Source organism: Monopterus albus, unplaced genomic scaffold, assembly GCF_001952655.1.
Source record: "Monopterus albus unplaced genomic scaffold, M_albus_1.0 scaffold295.1, whole genome shotgun sequence".
Classification (NCBI taxonomy): Eukaryota; Metazoa; Chordata; class Actinopteri; order Synbranchiformes; family Synbranchidae; genus Monopterus; species Monopterus albus.
The window spans coordinates 331,025-338,654 of record NW_018128175.1 but is presented as its reverse complement, the minus strand read 5'-3'; the positions used below and the strand labels follow the sequence as shown (position 1 = coordinate 338,654).

Here is a 7,630-nt window from a genome sequence, read left to right as displayed (position 1 = left end):
CCTTGTTTCCTTGGTTTGTATTTTCTGTTCACCCATGGCTGCTTCAATCACATCCACATCTCGCTGGGTAAACTGCAAACTCGTTTTTATCTCTTGTATTTCTCTGGTCATGTCATCAAGTCTCTTATTATTTGTCTCCATAAATAGTTGCACAAAACCTTTGAAGTTGTCTTGTTGTTGGCTCAACAGTGCGGTGTACATCTGCTTCTGCTGACTCAACATCTGTTACTTGCGCCACTAAAATATAATCCTCTTCTGCCTCAACATCCTCGTTCGCTTCTGATTTATTAGCTCTTTTCCCACTTGGAGGCATTTTAATAGTTGTAGAATTTGTTCAAAGACTTGAAAATGTAGAAGATGTGAAAAATCGTAGAACAGACGAGAGGAGCAGTAAAGACGTCTGCTCTCGCTTGCAACCTGGATGTTTTTCTTTTAACATTTGCCTGAAAAAGCCACAGACATCATATGGTATTTTCTCAAAAAAGCTAAGCCTTCTTACACCTGGAAGTGCTCTGCATTGTGGCCAGTGTCGATAGGGTTGTACATAAAAGCATTTATAACAGGGAAAAGATAACATTTATCTACCCATCTGTCTCTGCTGGTTGAGAAAAACACTTCAGGGAAAAATGCTACATACAAAAACAGTGTTACTGGGAGCATACTTGTGTCCACTCTGTTTGTGGGTTTGTATATCCATGTCCTTCTCTGTCAGAGATTGCTTCAGTTTCTCTGCGGCAGGCTCAGTGTTGATTAGGTCATATTGAGCACCGAGCGGGTCGAGGATGATTGGCAGTTGAGTGTTTGCCTGTTCTGTTTGCTGGCTGCCCCATGTCACACCCCATCAATAGTAACCAAGCCTGGACAGAAATCCCAGGTCTAATATGGATGACAGACCTCTGTTCTTTATTTCTCATTTTCATCCAGACCGTACTGTGATAGAAAAGGTGCAGAGTAACGCAGTTTGTTGCTCTTCCAGCAAATGAAGAGCATGGCATCATGCTGGATTCCAGTTCAGATGGTGACTTTCTGCCTTTACTTTCTGCATCTGCTCATTTCTCATTTTCCACTAATCTGACTTGCATCTTGTTCAAGCTCTACTTACTCTGAATTTATAATGATTAAAGGCACCTTTAACTGTTTTTCCACAGAGAATTTTTCCTAAGCCTATACCGAAGGCCCTCTCAGACAGTTTTAATTACAGTGCAAAGGTTGCAAGCTTTCGCAAAGCGGGTTTAAGCTTTACCTGCTCTCTGTCCACTGCTCAACGCAAAGCAAAATCCTGTCCTCCATCAGTCAGGCAAATATTTTTATATCATTTTGATGCATAGGACAGTACATCCCTTTTCAGACAACAGATATGTAACATCGCTGCTCCATCAGTCTGTTTTGTGTCGTTCAGATACAGAGCACTTTTATGTAAGTAAACAGTAAACCAGCATAAGGCTGTGTAATATAACAAAATAAGCAGTATTAACAGCAACAAACAGTGCAAACAATGCAGAATAAGCAGTATAAACAGGCAGTAAATAATGCAGACAGACAAAGGAATGTTCATTGAAATGAGATACATAGGAATAAAAGCAGAGTACTTAAAACTAGAGACGTGTATAATCTGTACAATGTATATTTACAGGTATTGCACTGAGGGTTATTGTCATTGGTTAAGTGTTCATCAGAGTGACAGCCCAGGGGTAGAAACTGTCCCTGTGCCTGGTTGTCTTAGTGCACAGTGACCTGTAACGCTGTCCAGAGGGGAGGAATTCAAACAGATTGTGTCCAGGGTGTGAGGGGTCTGCAGTGATCCTCTCTGCCCTCCTTTTGACCTGTGAGGTGTACAGGTCCTCCATGGAGGGCAGGCTCACACCAGTGACCTTTTCTGCAGTCCTGACTGTCCAATGAAGTCTGTACGTGTCCTGTTTGGTTGCTGAGCCAAACCAGACAGTGATCGAGGTGCAGAGAACAGACTCGATGATTCCTCTGTAGAACTGTATGAGCAGCTCCTGGGGCAGGTCAAACTTCCTTAGCTGGCACAGGAAGTACATCCTCTGCTGTGCCTTCTTTGTGATGGTCCTGATGTTGGACGTCCACTTCAGGTCCTGGGAGATAGTGGAGCCCAGGAAAAATATTCGCGAGTAGTGTCACTAAAATCATTTAATGCATCACTGGTCTTCTTTTGGTACCATAATACTTAGTTTGTTTCTTAAGAGTGAAGCTAATGAATATTTTTGCAGTGTTGCTGTTGCAGTGTTTTTTGGTGTTGCACTTTGTAGACAACCCCCTTGCAGCTGTCTCACATAGACTATTTCATTAAAACAGCTTATTTTGATAGAACACACTTATGCATGCACAAACATCATCACTGTCTGTCAGTCTCTCCCCTTCTTCTTCTTTGTGTCTTATTGTCTCACTGCCATACTAATCCCTGCACCATTAGTCTTCCAACCAATGAATTGGAGCCACTGACTCTATCGCTCCTATTATCGACTTCTGCCATCCCTTATTTATGTCCCATTTTCTCCCTTTTTTTCCTCACTCAGCCTTTCTACTGTTGTTCCATTGACCGACATGTAATTTCTTTCATGAATAATGCAGGCAGCATGACAAAAAATAGTTGCAATTTTTCTTTCTCTTCAGTGGAATTTGTTCTGCAATAGTTTAACTAAAGACATTTAGGCTGATTTCTATTCAGCAGTACCAGTCACTTTGCTAAAATGGATAAGGATTTGGGTGTAAAGGTACTGGGGTACCCAAAGCTGCATTCTTACTGAAATAGACTAGAATGGCTTATTGTTAGATAATGCTGCAGAAGATTTAACCTCTCGGTGCTCACAAGGTCTGATCCAGGATGTGGTTGGCAGGACACTCCTATATTTATTAGGCAACAGCTGCCACATCAGCATATGGCAGGCAGCAGGCAAAAATTACATTTCCATTTCCAGCAGTGTTTGCTCATGTCTCAGAGTTATATCAGTGTCCAGCTTTCATCAGGCAGCTCTTCCTGCTTTCTAAAACAACGGGTTCAATTACAAAATCTTCCACCATCAGAGATTATAGAAACAAACCATTTTGAAGACACTAACTGCTCAGTTTACGTGTGGAGTAAGTACACAGACTGAGATTGCAAGCAGCTGTCACGATTCTGCCCCACTGCTTCCGGTCTCATGCTTTTATTTTGACATCACTTCCGGTTACAGTCTCACCTCAGCTTCGGACTCTTTACCCTAGTCAGCGTTTAATGTTTGCACCTGTTTTCACCCCTTTATAGGCAGCTCCCTCCCACCAGGAAGCTGCCAGATTGTTCTAACTCATGTTCAGACTTTCCAGCGTTTTTTTCTTGTGCCTGTTATTCCAGCTCTGACCCCGGATTGCCTTATAGCCACTGAGTACTGCCTAACCCTTTTGATTTTGTTTGGATTTTGTGCACCAACTTATGGACTTCCCCTTCTGATCGTTCTTCTCGTGGATACCTTGGATGTGTGAGTTTGCTGGCTCTGACCCTGGACTGGATTATCAACCTGAGAGTGTTACTTGTTGAATCAGACTCTTGCTCCTGCATTGTTTATCATGTGTTTCAGGTCCAGTGCTCTGATTAAAGAGACAGTGTTATGCTTATCCTCATCTGGCCTTATAATTGAGTTCACCATTGACATTATCGGCAGCTTTACTTGCCGATCCTGACAGGCAGCCCATATGTCTGGTTATGCTGACTTGCTATATTTTTGTAAAAGAACTGCACTGTACTAATTTCTTATTGTGAAGAACAATAACTGCTCATTAGACATCTGCATTTGTATGCCAGTAGCTGACTCATTCTTCACATCTCTCTCTGTCCCTTCAGCCTGCAAGAAGAAAAGATACTGTACTTTAAAAGTCAGAATGATGCCAAACTGATTAAACTGACAGCGCTGGATGAGGAAAAACTCATGGGTTTTATTGTGTATACCATGTGGTGTGGGGAGTGTGTTGGGAGGCCGTAAAAAATACAGATGAATATGGGACACGTAATAGTGTAATAATCACCTTGAGTTTTCTAGTGCTCCCCTCTTATGATAGCATCTGAGGACTTGCATAAACACACTTCTGAACCCCCACAAGACTCTTGAAAGAGTAATGCAATCATTTTCTGCCTCCCTGTCTTGAAATGGTGTAATTGGTTCTCCAAGGTAGGAACTAGAGACATAAAAATAGTGAGCCACATCATCTCAGGCTTCATGCTCCTCCCTTTCCTCAGAGGACTTTTGAAAATCTCAGTTTCCCTCGTATAGTAGTTGCTCACACTGTTTTCTTTGTCACTCATGCTACGGTGCTTAGATGACTCCTCAATCAAGATTTATTATTTCCAGTCATGCCAAACAATTGTTTGAAAGCACCTAAATGTTAGGAATCAGATTAGAGCCAGCCCATTGCACTCAGCTACATTTCCTATTATGAATCAGATTCTTTTACCTTTTTAGATAAGGACAACTGTGAAGGTAAGCTTGTGAGAAAATGTGCTATTTTGTTACTGTTGCATTCCTTTTTTATAATGTGAATTTTCGATCTAAGCATCTTGACTTGAAGTAACCTAGCAGTGGATAAGCATGACATATTTCAATAAGCCAGAGTACATAGTAATAGAACGAGATGATGGATCAGGATGTTATTATTATTATTACGACATGGCATAACAGAGCCACAGAGAGTGGATAATACTTCACAGGACTTTGTGCTGCTGCTCAGAAGCCAAGCAGACACTGGCCTGTTCAGTACAGAGAGATGGGAAAGGGATTCTGGCAGCTTGCAATCACTTCAGCCTTTCTCTTTGCCAAAGGGATTCCAGAGGACTAGACTGGTACAGTGCACTGTGCGCTCCCTATCAAAGGTCTTCCCTCAGTGGTGCTTTTCTCTTTTTATTGCTCCAGCAGTCACTTATTCTCTCTTGTTTTTGTTCCTGTTTCTTTCTCTTTTCTCTCTTTATGTAGAGTTACTGCTTGCAAACCAATGATGGTAAGATGATGTCATGGGGTAGGACTGGATAAGTCTGACTTCTTCCTACTCCATTCAAGCATGTACTAGGTATAAGCAATTTGATAATGGATTAGCATTTGTTGGATATGTGTAAAATTATGTGTGTTGACATATCAACTGTCTTTACATGCTTGAAAGAATAAATCAAATCAAATCAAATCTTCTGCTACAGAATGTTGCTTATTCTCCAGTCTGCCACTTTGTGTCTTCATTCTCTTTTTATACCTATTTGTTTTGGGTCCACCTTTCTTTTATTTAGCCGTTTGTCTCTACAGATCTCTCCCAGGTAATCACAGCCGGCATAATCTTGTCACATACGTAGGTGAAGTGTCTGTTCGGGATCATGCACTGTCACTTTCTTATCCAACATTGTCTGACGCATAGCAAGATGTGTCTGAATATCTGTTTACAGTATCAGAATCATGCTATAATTTAGAAACATCCCCATCGCAGATGAGAGCGGGGAAAGATCACAGCTTTTCCTTTGCAGTGATAAATCATTGTGATTAGACATTGCTCCAGTAAATGTCACCCAGGTGTCTTTGCCTCCAGCTGCATGTTTTATTATGAACAATGAACATCAGGAGCCTATGATAATTCAGGAAAACTATAGGATGAAAAATGGGAAGAACTATATTATTATGATGGGACTCATTAATGTACTGTTAACTTGAATAAAAGGTTCTCATTCACAGGGTTTATCGTGGTGTGTGAGGGGCATCACGATTTGTGAAACCAGTCCCAAATCTCTGCTCTGCTCTATTTCTCATTTGCCTCTGTTTTTCAGTCTCCCCTCCATTTTAGACTTATTCTTATTTGTGTTTAATAAGGAAGATTAATTAAACTCATTGGTATTCTAGGACACTGGCATCAGCTGTTTCCCTCAGCTGGGATCAGCGACAAGGTCGTCTGTTTTAATCTTGCCGTGTGAACGTGGAGACTCCAGAAGGGAACGTCTAGGGGCTAGCACCCACTACAGTGGCTGGTGGATATCAGTGGCAGAAGCTCACTAATCAGACAGCTAATTTATCAATCAGTCCTTATGAGATTTCCAATTCTACTATGCATGTTCATACATGAAATAATTTAGTTTAGTTGCCATTAATTGCTGCTCTCCCTGGTTCTTGCTGTCACTGACATAGCAGACAAATGCCCACATTGTAAACGGTGTGAGCATATGATAAATAGTCAGTCTCATCAGTGTGATTGACATCCCCTGTTTTGCCTAGATGTGATATTTAATACATTAAGGCCATCTCTTGGGCCCCTTAGTGTCAACTTTAATTATCAGTGAAACAACATAACACAGTTCTGGGCTTAGTGCCCAGTAGATCTACTTATAAGTTAGTGATTGTAATTCTGAAATACTGAGTCATGTAAAATGCTACAAGTATTTGTAGTACACTGTAAGTAATGACAACAGCCAGCTAAATTGCAAAGTCAGTACACTCTATAAAGAGAACGAGATACAGCTGATGAAGGATGCAGTGCAACTTCAGGTCAATGGATATTACTGTACCTTTTAGTATTGCATCGATAAGCAGACTTTGAGTTGGATTAAGCTGAGGCAGCACTCTGGGAAAGTAATGTCAGTGTGATTTACTGTCCAAACTTGAGCAGTGATATAAAGTTTGGCCTTCTAGGACTGACAACATATTATTTCCAAAAATCACAAAGTCCTTTAGCCACGTGGAAAATTGCACCTTTTGTAATAGTGAAAGCTGATTAAGCTGATTAGCTGGCAAGCTAACTGCCCATCACAGGCAGGAACAAAAAGCTCTTGGCTCTTGGTTTGCTCACAGTAGGCACACAATATCCCTAAGCAGAGAAATTTTACTAGAAGTGATAGCAGCACCAAACATTTTTTGTGTTTATGGCAAGAACAAAACACCTTAACAACTCTCAGTTGACCAAAGTGTTAATTAGGAAACAGAGCAATAATGATTTGACTGTATAAATAGGACTGACTGCAGAAATAAAAGATGTCTTACTACATGCTAGGTAGTTCTGTACAAACTAGAAGTGTAGCAAAATGTAAAGTGTACAGTAGTAGTGCGGTTAAGAACTGATCATTAGCTCTGTTCTTCATCGTGGCTTTATTTATATTGTACTAAAAAGGGTCATCTGCTGTAAAATGCATATAATAGACATGCATTAACATTTTAGGCTTATGTAAGTGTTTCAACAGGTGTCTGCTAAAATAGTATAATGTTTTCTTGCAGGAGCTGAAATCTAGTTTCTGGCCACTAAATATTGTCTCCTACTTTTAGTCTACTGCTGTCTTTGTTTCATGTGAGACACCAGCTGATGTATTATGAATGTTGTGTCCTTCACTGAGTGTGTGTGTGTCAGACAAAGCCAGTTTGTTTGTGAGCACAAACATCAGGCACTTTGCGCTCCTCTGGCGGCAGACAGGAGGGGGAGCCTGCTGTCACATCACTTCATCATTACCTCCCCTGCCCTCCTTCATCTCTCTCCCTCGGAAGTTTAAAAAGTAATCAAAGGCTTGGCATCCGACAGCTCTGTCTTCTTGCCTCTTCCACTCTAAAATTTTCTTTTTTCCTCCTCTGAGACGGCACTGTTAAAACAAGGATGCCTTCTTGACAAAAGCCCCCTCATTTTA

General features: G+C 41.0%; 1 protein-coding gene across 1 annotated transcript in view; it reads left to right on the top strand.

Moving 5' to 3' along the window:
• b4galnt4a (beta-1,4-N-acetyl-galactosaminyl transferase 4a) overlaps positions 1–7,630 on the top strand; it is a 138,466-nt gene that overhangs the window by 68,522 nt on the left and 62,314 nt on the right.